General features: G+C 38.6%; 1 protein-coding gene across 4 annotated transcripts in view; it reads right to left on the bottom strand.

Moving 5' to 3' along the window:
• Positions 1-12,350, bottom strand: part of LOC129575330 (protein slit) — a 133,726-nt gene extending 121,376 nt beyond the window's left edge. For all 4 annotated transcript variants that reach the window (XM_055458726.1, XM_055458727.1, XM_055458728.1 and 1 more), the window contains exon 1: positions 11,894-12,350. The gene's annotated coding sequence lies outside the window, so the exon portion shown is untranslated. The remainder of the gene's footprint in view (positions 1-11,893) is intronic.
• Positions 12,351-17,296: the final 4,946 nt, after the last annotated feature.

Raw genomic sequence — 17,296 nt, 5'->3', positions numbered from 1 at the left:
TCGTTCCTCTGTGGATATTGAAAGCAGATGCTTGAACATTTTTTGAAACGAGCGAGAGAAAAGGAGAAATGATGTTGATATTTCGCCACATTTCGAATCATCGCTGGGTATCGGTTGCGATTTGAAAAGCATTCTTTTCTATCTCTATGCGCCATTACTCATTCCAAAGAGATGATTTTTGTGTGTCGAAGCGATAACACAGAGCAAGAGCGCAGATTAGAAGAGCAACGGCCAAGACATTCTTATATATATATAAATACACACACACACAGTTTGGCAAGCGCCAAATGAACGCGCTACATTCAAGTGATTTCTGATATTTTTCTCTTCACTTGTGACTCCATCTCCCTTCCTCTGTTTCTCATTGCTAGCTTGCATGCTCTCTGGCTCATGGACAGTTTCTTCCACGATACTGAATACTGAGTACAGTTAGACTGAGAAAAACGAAAAAAAAGGCAGCCAACGAGCAAAGGAAATATTTTAAAGCATCGAAGAAGAAAAAAGTTCGACGAAAGAAAACGAAAATGTTCGTTTAAATGTTTCTAAGGTATAGACATACAACTCAATAGATGTGGCGATTTCTTGTTGGTCGGTTTTTGTTGGTTTTGCTGCTGCTGCTTCCAAGTCGTTTTTCCCCGTTTCCATTGCAATGACGTTTAATGCCACAACGTTACGATATCACTACAACTTGCAAAGCTAACACAGTTCTTCGGTTGATTCTTTTTTTGCTTTCACTTCCAAGTTATTAGATATTTATTATCATATCCGAAGAACTTTATCATTGGTATTGGCAGATTAAAACCCTAAAGTTGTGCGCGCTCAATGTGTGTGTATTTTTTCCTTCATTCTTCTTTCTCTCTCTCTCTCTCTCTCTCTTTCTCTCTCTCTCTCTCTCTCTTTCTCTCTCTCTCTTTTTGCAATTGCCTTTCGTTTACCTTTTTTTCTTTTCTTAGGTTTCATTCCGCTGTTCCGTTTCGTGCGCTTTACTATCATGATGGTGTGGCATTTTACTGTAGTCGGTTTTTTTACGCCTGCATTTAATGTTTCACAATTTCCAAAACAACAACAAGAAGAATAAGATGGAGAAAAGAGTGTGAGAGAAAGAGAGGGAGAGCTGCAAACGCTGCACTGGTCTCAGTATTTTCAGACATTTATAAGCATTTGAGATTATTTATCAGTTATGTCTTTTGGTGCAATAGATTTTATCATGTTCGTTAGTCGCTTCGACACACACACATATTTCCCATGCGTCATCCTTCTTATCTAAAAAGCATTGCGTTCAAATGCACAATCTTCACAGTCCTCGAGTGATAGAGCCACACACACTCTCTTTCGAATGCACATACGTTGAGATGAATGAAATTGTCGCCGTCCGTTTTTTTTCTCTCGTTTCTTTCTTTTTTTTTACTGCCCAATGGGCGCAAAAATCATACACACTTGTGGTGTGGTTGAGTGCAAGTAGCTGCTAGCAAGTGCTCAAACTGATTGTCAGCAATTTCTTTTGTCTTTTTTCCATCCCTTTGTTTTCTTTTCGGATTTCGTCGGTGTTCGTTTTTTTTTTTCTTCAAATGCCATAAAATGCACAATGTCATAGTCACACATGTTGTTCGCTCTGAACGCAATTTATGTATATCATCAACCAAAACGCACAAACACACATAAATACACACACACCCACACACCCAAACAATACGCAATGAATAAAAAGTATTTTCAAATGGTAAACATACCACTTTTGGACTATCGAAAAGTGGTCGTTTTGCCAAAGCTCTTCACCAGCATTAATGGGCGAAAAATGCAAAAATTCTGTGGAATTGGCAGAAATCGAATCACCCGAAAGTCGGAGTGAGAGAGAATGGAAAAAGGAGCCGATGATCGGTTGAGCATTTGAAGTCCATATCTGATTATAGCTCTCGCACGGGCCACGATCTCTCTGTGTGTTATAAAAACAACAGTCATGAAGAGAGAGAGAGAAACCGAAAAAAAAGGATACCGTTCATCGCATTCATTTTCACTCGTTTCTATGCATGAATTCCGATTTTCTAATATTGGCTATCTATCGAGGTTTTTTTTTCCTCCCGTCTCGTTGTTGTTTCGTATTTACTTTTTCACTTCGGAAAAAGCTTTTTGGAAATACACAGTGTGCTTAGCTTTGGCAGAGAAGTTGACTGCAAATATTTTCTCGCTATTGCCTATTTCCATTTGCAAGCGCCGAAGAGAAAAAAATACACATTTTCAGCACCAGCAGAAGTAGTAGCAATAGCAGTACAACACGAGAGTGAGATCTAATAACGGTGCATACATTAACATACGAGAGAATATCACATTTATAAATACAACAACGAAAAAAAGTGGCAAGAACCAACAAGAGAAAACGAAGAAGACGAGAGTAGCAGCAGAAAAAAAAGCAACGGATGCGCGCCCGAAAAAATGTGCGGAAAATAGGGGGAGCTGAAAAGCAAATACAACACGAATTACAAAGTAAATAATAATGGATTCAGACATTTTCCCGCTTTTTCACTCCTAGCCGCTACAGCCACCGTCGGCATCGCCGCTGCTGACGATTTCCATTCACGAAAATGCGAGAGCAAATGTGAATTGGAACTATAATCACAAAATGCGAACAACGCATGCATTTGTATATATCCTGTGTAGATGGTTGCCCTGCAACCGAGACATAGAGAGAGAAACAGAAAATGGCAAAAGGTCTCATGTCTTGTAAATGTATGATTTCAATATGTGTATGAATGTGTTTTTTCTTCTCTCTCTCTCTCTCTCTCTCTCTCTCTCTCTCTCTCTCTCTCTCTTTGTGAAAAGTGCCGTAATCTCTACGCCATGCAATGTATTTGTGTCGACTCGAGTAATTTCAAGAATTCAAGTGATATCAAGGATGCGGTGCTTTATTTCTTTTTCTGCTGTTGCTGCTGCTCGCTCGCTGCTCCCATGTATATCTGCAGATTTAATTTTTTTTGCTGTTTTTTGGGCTCTTAGCAATACAGAAGGAGCAAGTGTGAGAGAGAGAGAGCAATGCTCTCAAGACATTATTGGAACGCGACGATGATGGTAGAAATGCCATTCATACCGAAAAAAAGGGAACAAATGAAAAGAAATGAAAGCGGCGCACTGTGATTTTCTTCCCCGACGATGAACAACAACAACAACAAACGAATGTAAGGCGTTAAAAAAAATCGATAAAAAAAAATAGTACATGTGTCTCAAAATATTAGCCAATAACATTTCACTATTGTACCATTTTTTCCCCGGTTTATGAGCCATTGAGCCACCATAAAAATATTGAGCTAAACCAATTGCATATTCTCACTATATGAAGACACACGCAGCGAACAAATTCGTGTTTTATTTTACCAAGTGCACCAAGGAATAGAATGAAATAAAGAGAGCAAGACCACTCTCAGCTCCTTATTTTTGGCAGCCCGAAGGGTGAATGCTCACCACATTCACAATATTTCATAAGAGAAAATATGCGTTTAATCCGTGTCGCATTCAGTGGCATTCAATCGAAATTTATCTACCTAATTGAAAAATACCGTTTGACGTAACACGCATTTTCCGTTGTTCGTGCGTGTGATGACTATGCCGCCGCCACCACCTCTACCACCGGCATTGAAATTGCAATTTGGCCCAAAAGCATCCAAAATAGCATTTTAATGCCTTAATACAGTGCCGAAAATGGATAGACTCCGCCAAATAAAGAAGAGTAAGCGTTGTATGTTAGCCCGGCCAACCAACCGCCCCAAAATCCTGAAAACCCATCATAAATTTTCTCAACTAATATTATTCATGTTTGCGTTGTTATAATTTATCTGGTCGGTGAAAGTGCACCGTACTAACTATAATGCCGAACAGCATCAAGATACAAATACAACCGAAAAGATATAGAGAATGAGAGTAATCCAAGTCAAGAAATGTGTATTTCGATTGTGTGAATCGAATTTCCAATCCAGTGGTGGCGATTGTCTGTATATGGAATACAGTGTGGTTCGATACGAACAAGGGCAATCGATACACAGTTGAAAACCGTTCTACGAGTTGAATATGCTCGCGCGCATACTTACGCACACGCACGCAGGGAGAGAGAGAGAGTTGGAGAGAGACAAGATGAGGGTTGATGACTAATTTGCAACCATTAATAAGGTAGAAAATGAAAATATTTCGTCTCGCTTGAGCATGAGTTACGACGGTATACGTTATGCGCTACAGTAGTTATTGCGTTGAATGTTACAGTAGTAAGTGGCAGTGAAGCGACAGTGCCCCGATCTATATGTATATGTATAATAAATATTCCAGGCAATAGCGGTTTCGCAATACTACTGCAGCCAAAGCATTGGTAATATTTTTTATATTTCGGTTTTGGTTATGGTGAATACAAATAATCCGGTCCGCACAGCAGTTGATTTTATAGTAATAAATTATTGCAAATTATTATTATATTCCTCATCGTAAATATAAATTGTCTATTTAGCGATATTTGGCGAAAGGGACACAACAGAGAGGCGAGAGTAAGAGAGCGTAAGTGAGAATAAGTGAGTTACTACTTGAGATATACACATAGAGATGAAGTGCGGCGAAGTGTGTCTTATCTCTATTTTTTAACGAATATAAATGCAGTTTTGTTTGACTCAGTGTTATTGCGTTAGTGTAGTGTGTGTGTTGGCGACCATCGTAAGAGGGCAGCGACCAAACGGAACATGGTGAATGGCCAACGGCGATACTTAACCGTCGAAAATTAGTGGATGGTTGTTTTGGTTGTTTTTTTTTTGCTTCCTTTCATCTCTATTTCGCCTTCGGGCGAAGCAGATGAGAAAAAACGCCATTCGCAACAAATACGGACGATTGTGATCTGGAAAAAGGGTAAATAACGAACCGTCGACGCGACTCCCTTCCGTTAGTTTTAAGCTTTCTAATGGATTAATTGGATTTGTTTTATGCATAGTTATTGTTGCCACCGTTTATTTGGTCCTGGAGTTTTGCTTGTTTTAAGTGAAAAACTAACTGTGAATGAATCGCATATATTTTTCTCGTCTCTCGGAAATTGGTACGGTTAGTGCGCGCTCCGAAAAAGGAAGTCGAATTTTCAATCGGCTTAAATTTGGACTAGGAGAGAGAAAAAATTGTTTACCCTGTTCTAATGCGTATACCGTATTATGTACTTTTTTCATTCTCTATTCCAGTCGATATATCGACATACAATAAAATTACTTTCTCTGTGTCACAGTCGCAGCCTTTGTCTGCCTCTTGCCATATATGAAACCCATAAATACGAATCAAACGAATGAAGGAAGGTAGAGAGCGAGAACGACGACGACAAAAAAACAACAACAACAACAACAACAACACAGCACAGAGAACGAAAATTAGTCGAAAAGGGATTTGATTCTGTTGTCATTCACACCCCATTATTTATATTAAACTTTGAAATTATTCAGTTGATTATCGGGTTCGATGTGCGTACGTATGCATGTGTGTGTGTGTGTATTTAAGCGAATTGTTGGCTGGGTCGGTTCGTTTGTCGAGTTCGATCGCTCGATTTCTAATTGCGAGTGTGTGTAATTCTAATATGTTTATTATACCATATTCGACGTATGTTTGGCAAACCGTGTGGTTTTTGTGCGCGACGCGCTCTTCGACGGTTCGGTCAAGCAGAATGATGTGATGGCATCGGGATTGTGTGTTCAGTGTGCGTAGAAAAGGGACGCAACGCATCGCTTTAATAAATATGTTGCATATGCTGTTGTTGTTATTATTATTATTTTATTGTATGGATATAATACAAGGTCCATATGGATTTTCGGTAACTTTAACAAACAGTTTTTTTTCTCTCTTTTTCTCTTTTGACAAATTCATTTTAATAGCCGTGCATTGTTCGCCATCACTGCAGCAGCAGTCACACCACCATACAAAAGTATAATCTTTGATGTTTAAATTACGTTGCCATCTGATCTGATGCTTCGTCCATTCAGTTCGGTTTTCGGTACGGTTTGGTCGTTTCGAAAATTGTCGAAAAATGAAAGAACGATATTGGAAAATATATCGATTGCATGCGGTGCAAATTAACACTTACTCGACCTAAACTGGACAGCAATTTATTCGACAGAAAAATCCATTCTTTTGTATCCGGCGGGCAAACAAAAGCCCAACCATTTATACACACACCCATTCTCTATCACACACACACATACTCACATGGTGACTGCTTTAATTATCTCGTTGAGCAAAATCAAATTGTGTATGTGTGAGCCATGTTTTTCCCGAATAAATTTTATCGTTTTATCTTGTCTTGTTAAAAGGGATTGGAAATGGTTTTAACGACTAGTTCACTATTAAATTTTTGTGACACTCTGGCTTTCTCTCTCTGCACATACATACTCATGCTGGGCACAAAGTGCGCTCCACATAATTTTTGCGCTCTAGTTAAAACCCATACTGTCACGGACACATTCATTTGCATGAAATCTACTTTGATTGTGTTATGGAAAAAAAATGATTTTATTTGGCCTGTGTCAAGCTTGAGATCAAAGATATCAACTGCATCAGAAAAACGCTCTCTAAACAAAATCAGATTGGAAATTATTGCGGTTTAAGAAGATTTGTATGAATAACCGTTTCTATTTGTATTGTATTGTTTGCAAAATTGAATGGAATTGAAAAGGCTGATTGAAACAGGTTCCTTTTGTCATTTAAATAACTATTATAGATTAAAAAAAAAACATAGGAAAACAGAGACAGGAAGTGTACGGTGATAAAAATAGTTGGGAATCGATAAAATGTGATCATAAAATCGGATTTGTTTTGGACACACACACATAAAACTATGGACAGATATAATGTGCACACACACGTGGGGTCATTCTTAAGACCAAGTTCGAATATTTATGCGGTGTATACGCAAATAGTTGCATGCAAAGTAGCAATAAATCGTTAGTAGTTACGGTCGCGGGGCCTTAAATGATTATTGCGAATGATAATTGAAAAGTGATAGAGGAACATGCATGTGAAATGCGCGATTTTATTGGGCTTACACACAAACATGAATAGACAGTCGTTGCTGCTGCTACCGCCGCCGAGCCCAAATCGAGTGGAAAGTCACATACACACAAACACACTCAGTGACTGTGGCCAGTCACACAGAAAGATCATGAAAAATGGCAAAAACCGCAAAATTGAAACACCGAGATAAGAAGTCACGAAATATGAAAAATTACTCATCAAATGTGTGTAAAATGAACAATTAATAGCGTGTTTTGGTGTCATGTTAGCACGCGACATGCATTATTCAGCATCGGACCCAAAATGGAAAATCGACTCGCATTTTGGCTGCTTATCAGCGACTTAATTCAATTGCTTCCACGATGAATGCTTTAATCGGTTGATTTCTTTTTCTCGATGCTCGAGTCCAGTTTTCCGGCCATCCAATCAGCCAGCCCAGCCGAATGAAGTGCTCTCCTCGAACTAAACTGAATACATTAGCTCTCGATTGCCATAGACGACTATCAAGTGCTACAGCATTAGAATGTTTAGCATTTTCAGTGGCTGATAAATGATGACTCGACGAATTTTACCTATTTTTGAGTAACACATTTGATACCTTTTCTACTCTCTGGACTCATACTCTCTACCCGTCTCACTGGCATGTTCGTGTGTGTGTGTGTTTTTCGGTTCGCAGCATAAAATCCGATATAATCTGCATGGTCATGCAAATGTTGTATGGGGCCGCATGAATGCCTTTATATTTTGAATGGCAAATGCAAAGCCTGAATAAATGGCTGACAATCAGGAAAAAACATCGATAATAAATCAATTGTGGGAAAGTAAATGCTGGGCCCCAAACTCGGCTTCTATTTTCTCTGTCTCACATGAACATACTTTCAATATTTGCTCGCAACGATATTTGTTTAGCTGAATAATTAATATGATGAGACCGTCACTGTTCCTATTGCTGCTGCCGCCACCGTTGTCGCAGCCAACCACAAGAAAATAGTATTGCATGACAACTTTATGTCGCATCGAAAAATGATAATAGAATAATTGTTTCTCGCTTGTATAAGACACCACCATATCGCAAATGATTTTTACAGCCCAATGTTTCATTGATAACGCACGCTTGCGCGCACGCACACACGTCTCGCTTTACCTATTTTAATATTTGCCCATTCGATCAGAGTCGTCGCCGCCGCCGATAGACGATAGTCTCTCGGATCGCTTCTGTGAATTGAAACCATCGGTTTTCAATGATTGTAATGAGCGTTTTTCGGATTGTCGGATTCGGTTCGTTTCGAGAGAAACAGAAAAAACAACATGTTTTATTTATAGTCTGCTCACGCTTTTTGGTGGTGTATTTGTCGGTGGAGTGGCTTTGGCTTTAGCTTTGACGGTTTAATACTCAATTTCGAAAATGAATTCGAACACGTTTTTATTATTATTTATTGAAAATATCGCATCGTCATATTTTTAGTAGACGAGGGAAAAAAACGAAGCTGAGAAGAGCGAGAGTGTGAGTCGCAATAAGCACACACAGAGCAAAAAGCAATGAGCCAAAGTACGAAAAAGCAAATAACCAAGTCGACAGCTACAAATAACCACCAATGACGTGGTGCGGTGGCAATTTTAAATTGATGGAAGTACAAAAATATCAAAGGAAAATGAAGAATTGTTGGGAGTGTGCTCTGCTCGATTCATTTCTGTTGTATGTGTGTGTGTGTGAGTTGCTCTTTTTTTTCATTTCTTCTCTCGTTTGGTTTGGGTTTCGGTTTGCATTAGCCTCGGAATTTTTTGCTGTGCCTGTCATTTTACCTGCAGAAATGCAGAGACCCAGATGAGCGAGAGAAAGAGAAGAAGAAGTAGAATATTGAGTGAATCGTGGAAAAAAAGGGCAGACGATGGAAGCTAAAAATATGTGTGTAGCTAACGATGCTTCTCTCGTTCGCATATGTGCTCTCGATGCACAACACAATTTAAAGACTTTGTGTGTGCCGTTCGTTGAGGTTGCATTTTTTGTGCCCTTGCTCGGTGTTTTTATTTTCAGTCTCTGTTGTTGTTGTTTTTGTTATTTTATGAATTCGGTGAAGATTGTACCGGACCAGAGTAGAGACTCGGTAATGTGCTTGGTTTGCGAGATCTCTGCATTTGCACACAGGAGTGAGCGAGCCGAATGAGTGAGATAGAGCAAGATTTGATTTTATGATTATATCCGATGCTGATTTTTCTTTTGTCAGACAGGCCTTTTGTTTCTAATTGCAGAACTCGCTGTGAAAAATCCAGTTAGATAATGATCTTGATTCTGTTGCACAAATGAACATCAAAAAACCTGGATAGTAGTTTGCTACTTGATAGACAATTCACGGTATGCGAATGCGGATATCTCTCTCTCGGGTTTGAACGCAGCAGGGCAAGCGAAGCAAAAAAAAACAACAAGATACCAACAGTAATGTGCTCGAGATCATTCTCGGGTAGCCATAAAATGCTCACGAATTTGTTCGGTTTTCGATTTGAGCGTTTGATTTTATCGAAATTCAGTACTTTGCAAAGTAATTTTTTCCATCTTTGTTCCGCTGTTGCTGCGGTTGTTGTTGTTGTTCTCTGTTTTTTCTCTCTATTATTTGCCAATTTTTCGAGTATTCCGCACCCGCTGAGCCATTTTCATTCTTTATCACCTTTCGATCCATTTGTGAAACTTGCTCTTGCCATCTCTTTTGTCTAAATGGAATTTATGTCTAGAGATATATGCGCGCTGGTCTCACCATTGATTAAATGGCTTTAATTTGTTTATCGCAAATAAAAATCAAAACGAAGCATGAAAATAACAATAAAAAGATGATCTACACCGGAGCAACAGATAAAACCATAAAAATATATGTCCAGAAGCAGCAGCGACGGACAAAATCCACGATTAAGATTTATTTATCAGGTTGTTGTTTTTTTCGTTGGTCGAAGTTGTGTTGCCGTTGTTGTCGTTGTCTGTTCGGTGAATGTGAGCACATGAATATTTATACTTTTTTACGTGTAAATTTTATGGGCCGATATATTTATATTTTTTTTTTGGCTATGACGAAAAATTGTTTCGTGGTGTGAGCGATAAATTAAGCAACATCGGAATCCATAAAATGATTGGGATCACACTAAAAAAAATAGAGCGAGAGACGTTGTGAAAGAAGCGATACCATACCACATATTTCAAATGGATGGCAATGACGCAGTGCATGATTTCTGATAAGCGGCACGCATTTCGTCGATTTGCTGGAATGTTTTGTTGGAACAAGGAATATACATGTTTTTTTTTGTTAAAGACCACCTAAACATCCTGTGTAAAGGCACAAATGTGATTCAATCCAGAACGTACTAGTGATTTAGTCGAAAGGCGTTCGGGCACATTCATGGGCACGTTCTGGAATCAGGACACGTCCAAGGAAAATTCTTTAGTTGCAAACGTTATCAAGATAATAGACGTATTCGACATTATTTTTGCTCACAAAAGACACATTTTCGACGAGTGTGTGTTTCAACTTTGCCGCCACACAATGCGTCGTCAGCCAAAGAGATAAAATGTAGAAACAAAAAAATTCGTTTTTACGAAGCGTCCACCTTTCGGCATTGATGCCGATCATCCGTTTGGATGTGTGGGGGAAAAGAGAAAAATAAAGAACACGCCAGCTCAAGATTAGATTTTCCGCTCATGGATATGGGACTTTGCGTATTTTTTGTAATTATTGAGTACGAAATTCGATGTTGTTGCACATCATTACGCACATGCACATACAAACACACACATATATATAACAAACGCACTGCGTGCGCCTCTTATCGTCCATTCGAACCACCGACCCGCAACACACAGAAAATGCCGCAGAAAATTAAACAAAACTAGAATAATATTCTCTCTTTCGGTGTCTTTTTATGAAATTGATTTATTTCCCATTTGCTCGTTTCGGTTTATTGATGTTTGAAAGAGCACTACTCGAACGAAGACGAATGAGAAGAGATACGAATCGTTGACGACTGCGACGCGTTTTCTGTGTATGTGCATATCCCGATAACAAGGTATGGGAGAGAAAACAACAAAACCGCCTCGAAAAAAAAATAACAACAAAATATTTGTATGCTTAAACGGACATAAAAGCCAGCGAAAAACCAATAAATGAACTAATAATGTGCCGGAATTGTTTCATCGTTAAACAAAACAGAAATAAACAGGCACTTCACAATGAGCAAAACAAGAACCAATAAACAAAATGTATATCCATGTGATATGATATGTGCACTCAACGATGTGTCGTTGTTTTGTTTTTTTGTTAAATGTTCATTAAAATTTTGATTTTGAAATGGAGTCATCCAATATCAACGACAAAAAAAATTCACTTTGTTTGTAAAAATGCCACAATCCAAACAAAAATGCCACTAATCATTCACACATACACACATACACACACACACTAATTAACTTTTGTCGCGGATCGGATCAAATCAATTGATTTCTATGCGCGAATGAACATCAATAAAAACATCATTTGAACATCATCATCATCAGCAAAAAAATCGATTTACACATTATTCGATTGAATATCGTCAATTGGACAAAACGATCAATCAAAAGGCTATATCAAAATATAAACAAAATCGTAAGGCCAACGAAATCTATCTATCAGCCAGAAAATGCTTCTTTGTGTATATGTGTTGTATTTTGGTTTGGGATGCATGGATTTCGGTGTGTCGGCTATTGAATTTCATTCGAAATATAAAATGGAATTGATGCGGATGAAGGATGCACAACAACACAACACACACGAAAAAATGAACCAAACAAAAAAAAAATATTGACATAGAAGAAGTAAAGTTTATGTTGATTTGTTTCGACGCTATCTTTTTATTATTCTCGTACCTTTTATTTGCGCACCGCGGTCTCTCGACGACAAAATCTCTCTAACAACAGTGTTGAGAATTTTTTTTTCTCGAAAATCGATGTAAAACCACTTGAAATTCGCGGAATCAGGAACTCGTTATATTCATTCAGTTCTCTTTTTTTCGGTTTTCAATTCACACAAAATTCAATTCACTGTTTTTAACTGTCCAATTCTTTTTCGTTTTTTTTTATTCGCATTAAAGTCTTTTGCTTCACACTTCCAAAACAGTCCTACGATTCGATGATAGAATCGTTAATAAAATAAAACACCGCTTTAAAATACAAATTGTCCCAAAGAAAATGCACACACTAAAAATGTATAAATCTCTGTGTCGAAGATTGTAACGACTAGACGTACGAGACGATATTCATACGATATGAAAAAGTCGAGCCTCCGTATTTATGGTTGTAACGCATCAACGTTCCAAACTCTACTAGCTGCATGAAACCGATTCATCGAACTCTCTTTCGGTACGTAAAACGCTTTCTCACAATGTTTACCATCAAACGACGTTGATTGGAACGATTGTGTTCTCTCACTTGGTTTGTATGTATACAGGCACGCACGCACACACATACACACAAACACATGCCTAGCGTTGCGCTCTCGCAGAGAGCGAAGCGAATGTGAGAGAGCACCGTGGCGACCATTTGGAACAAGGAGCGTTGTGATTGTTTTCGTTTTGTTTTTGATTTTCTATGAGCGAGAGAACGGTTATGTGTGTGTGTATGGTTCTCGGGAGAGAAAGCGGACACCGCTTATGCATTTGTATACACATACACACACACACACACACATCGACACCAATACAGTGCATGGAACGAAAACGCACTATCAAATTGCTTTGTCTGTTTCTCGTTCAAATGCCAAAATGTTAAAGTCACATACGCTTCCCGTTCATATTTCCCATTCACAGTTTACCGTCTGTGATTCTTGCCTTACTCACCGTACGTCGAAGGCTATATGGTTGTGTATGTGAAGCATGTATGTGAGTATGTATTGGTCTTCCATCAGGCTCTATCTCCGGCTTTGTGTAGTTTATGAGCATACAGAACGCATTTGGCAACCAACACATGTGTGCAACGAACGCTCCTATCAGACACATGCACGAACAGCACACCAAAAGGAAATGTGGAAAAATTTCGGAATGCATTTCGGCTAAGATTTTTGTTTTTCTTTTTCGTCTTTTTCTTCTCTTCAGCATATATTTTGTGCATTCTTCGAAAACCGATCCTCAATCTCCAACAAATGAGACATTCAACAACAACAACAACAACAGCACACGGGGAAAAAAGAAGAAGAAACGAACCCAAATGAATATCGAATTGTGAGAGAATGACGACGCTATCCTTTGTTACATGTATGAGTAAGAGAGTGGTTATTGTTGTTGCCGTTGTCGCTGTAAAAGCAAAACGTTTTGTTATGGAATTACTGTATTTTGTCGGTAAAATACACATACGCGCATTTTTACTATGATTACGCTTCTTCTCGTATGCACACCATTTTCAGACGGATTTTGTGCTGTTGCCGTTGCCGTTGTTGTTGCTGTTGCTGGTTGTGACTATCTGCGTGCATTTTTCGATGTTAGCGAACTTGTTTACATTGTACGATTACGGTGAGCGAGCAAGAGAATGAGAGAGAGAGAGAGAGAGAGAGAGTCATTTCTGAGGATGCATGCTTTATGGATGATGATGATGCTGCTGCTGCTGCTGCTGCTGCTGCCGTGTTGGCCTTTCGACCGCATTTAATTATAAATGCATTGGAGGAAACGAGCAATCGCCCCGGAAAGTTTTTGATAGTTTCTATACTGCTGCTGGCGCTGGCACTGACACTAGCATTGCATTGGATTTGGTTCGTACGTTGTTTTCGAGCAATCGAAACAAACTTTTTTTTAAGTACTTGATTGAACAACGATGATTTCCAACCGAAGAATGTTTGATAAGACTCTTATCGGTATATGTATAGAGTAAATTTGTTGTCATTGATTGCGATATTGCTAAACAAGATTTGTTTGCTCTCACTTTTATATGATAATGGTGATGCAGCGATTGCTTGAAGATGTTCATCAAATTTAATAAACAATTCGGCGAAATAATTCACCAGCAATAATGAAAATGAAATGAATGGATTTCAAATCGACCAGCAAAAGGGAAATTATAAATTGTGCATTTTGCTTGCACTTTTTAACAAAAAAGAAATGTGAAAAAGCAAGAAATGCTCAATATTTTTCAAAATGCCAACAAAATGCATATTTCCGATCTTCATGCGCCTTCAGTTCAATTGATTACATCACATACTGCAGACATAGCATTGGCGAAGCCGTCTTCAAGTTTCACCTTTTCACCGGGCTGCTCTCCCGACGAGAAATTTGCGGTAAAATAGGTGTACGTCGACTATCCGTCGCATATCCGTTTTTGAGTGCGGATACTCGCAATGCGAATAGGTATCCACAATAAAAGTTGCCGCAAGATCTAATCGCTGAATACCCTGCGACTATTCGCGCTGCGATAAATGTGAAGTTGTAACTGGATCGAGTGTGACATTTCGACTTGAAACTTCGTACAACCAACGTGAAGTTGGCTGTGTTCGACGGACTTTTTCGTATTGCGACTATACGTAGAATAGTCGCAATGCGATATTCCGCAAATTTCTCGTCGGGTCTGTTTCGCTCTTTGTTTGAGCAGCACAACGAAGAAAAATGTGCTCGACCGCCTTTCCATGCCGTTCTCTTGATTTATACACACTGGAGAGATTAATCATTGAACAAAAAGATGAAAAGGACAAGGCGCTATTCCTCGATCGGTTTCATTCAAGATTTATAAGCGATTTTTATTTATTTATTCAACTAGCCTTAATTCATTTTCGTTTTTTGTATTATTTTTTTTATTTTTCCTGTTGTTTTTCGTTCCAGAAAATTATATAGCATTGAGAAGCACGGTGTGTGTATGCTTTTTCTTATGCACATTGCATTTGGTTGAATCGTCCTGGTACTTAAAATTTTTATTGTTCCGATCTCGCAACGAGCCAAGTATCGATGAAAGATGTTTATTGCAATGCGATTGAGAGTTAAGAATAGTAATAAAAACAGCAACAACGATGTCCTTAGCGATGGATACGAAACAGACGGCCCGACGAGTCGATCGACGTGTGATGTGATGTAATGTTGAACTAGTATAAAAAAAAACCACAAAATGCATTGGAATATCGGAGCGAACGTACACCAAATCCATGCATCCTATTGTGTGTTATGTTATTATTGATGATCGATCCTTTGAAACATGTGTTCTTATCTCTGTTTTTCACTCTGCGTGAGTGTGTGTCGGCTGAACCAATTCAATCGTGCTGTGTCTTCGGATGCGAAACACATCAAACTTTCTGTTGTTGTCGATTTTTTCTTTCTCGGTTGGTTCCTTTGTATGCGTTTCATATGCACTTGACTGCACAACAATGCACAAGCCATTCACCCAAAATTAAATATTTTGCCTGTGCATCATCGATTGAAGAGCTGCCGCCGCTCGCCGCCCGCCGTCACTGCCACTGCCGATGACGATGACAACGTCCAACCGTTCTCGTCCATTCAAATCCATTCGAACAGGGATGTGTTGATGGCAAACAAGAGAACAGTCATTTTCACTTGCACCATGACTCGTATCATTTTCTTACATTGTTTCGTTTTGAATGTTTCTCTTTGTATGTCTGTGCACTTCCATTTGATTATATTATTGTAATGCATTAAAATTACGTTCACACGAAATTATTTGGAATTGTGTAGAATATAACATTAGGCTGTAAGTGTGTGGTAAAAAAAAACATTTTCATTCGAGTCCATCCACACACACACAAGCACACACACACACAGATGTGCTGCTCTTTTTATTCGATTTGTTATTTTTCATTTCCTTGAAATTGGTTTTGCAGCCACTCGAGAGAAGAAAAAAAACCACATTTTGTGTCCATTCAATAGATTTGCCACGCTCTAAATACAATTTCGGTTAAGTTTCATTCAGTCGCTTGATTTTCAATGCTATGATATTTCGATTTTTTTTCTCTCTCTCCATATCCTTGTCGCTCTCTTTCTCTTTTTCGCCATGTTCTTGCTCCAGAAATACGGGCGATATTTCACCACATTTTTTCGGCTGTTGCGACTATTGAAACATGATTTTGAAATTTGTTTGCTTCCGAAAATAGGCGGCCAATATGGAATACGGTATACTTGTAGGCGAAATGATGCAGAGATTTGGTCGGCTCTCATACGATATATTGTTAGTTCAACAAACGATTCCTCTGCATTATAATTTCTTTTTCCGATTCCATTTTATTTATAACGTTGAATGTTTCCAATGCATACTGAACTAGTTTTGGTGAATTTCGTAAAATTGATTCCTTTTTTCTGCTCTCGTGCTGTTTTCCAAAGAGCATGCAATTGGATTCTTTTCAATGGATCATTAAAATCTAATTGAAAAATCACAATAAAATCCCCGCACTATTTATCCCTTGGTCTATCCACCTGAAGGACGACGATGGTGCAACTGAAACCATTTCGAAAAGTAAACTGTTTTTCTACCAGTTTCTTTTTCTCGTTTGCCTACTGAATGGCTATCCGTTTGGCAAACAAATTCAATGAAAACACTGAAAGGAAATATTCAAGATTTTTGTACAAAATGCAAAAGAATGAGGAAATTTTGAAGGAAAATATTGAAGAATTTGAAGAAGTAGAAAAAAATAATGTGAAGATTCTCCAACTGCAAAGAAAGCCATCAAAGAGTTTCAATTTTTTGTCTGGATTGATTTTCCATGCAAAATTCATATGTGTGCGTGTTTCTTCTTTCTGTTTCGTTGTCTAAAGTCAAGACTGTCGGTCCATCGGTGTGCTGCCTTAGTATTTTTTTATTTTCAATCTGTAATGTTTTTGGGATTTTTCGATGTGAATGTGTAATATTGTGCACGTTTTTCCTGTTGATCGTTGGCATCATCATCATCATCATCATCATCATCATCATCATCATCATCAACATCGCCATTGCAGACGACGTCGTCGTCGTCGTCGTCGTCGTCGTCGTCAGCCGGCCGATGTGACGTGTATATGCTATATGCTGCGTGTGCATTCACCACCAATAAGTTATGAGTCACGAACTGATATATGTTGAATGGGCGAAAAGTTTCCGAAAAGGAGAGCATTGAATATGGTTTTGATTGAATTGTTTGCGATGAAGACATTCACTTCGTGCCATGCATGAGACGACGACGACGACGATGCCCGGAATTCCGATATCGTTTGTGAAATTGGAAAATGCGGCAAATAAAAGGAAATTCAGAATTGCTTCCATTTTTTCTTCTCTCTCTCTCTCTCTCTCTCTCTCTCTCTCTCTCTCTCTCTCTCT

Source organism: Sitodiplosis mosellana, unplaced genomic scaffold, assembly GCF_009176505.1.
Source record: "Sitodiplosis mosellana isolate CC-2019 unplaced genomic scaffold, AAFC_SMos_1.0 Smas_scaffold_6166, whole genome shotgun sequence".
NCBI classification, from domain to species: Eukaryota; Metazoa; Arthropoda; class Insecta; order Diptera; family Cecidomyiidae; genus Sitodiplosis; species Sitodiplosis mosellana.
Note: the sequence above shows the minus strand (reverse complement) of the source record. Positions and strands in the feature narration are given on the sequence as shown.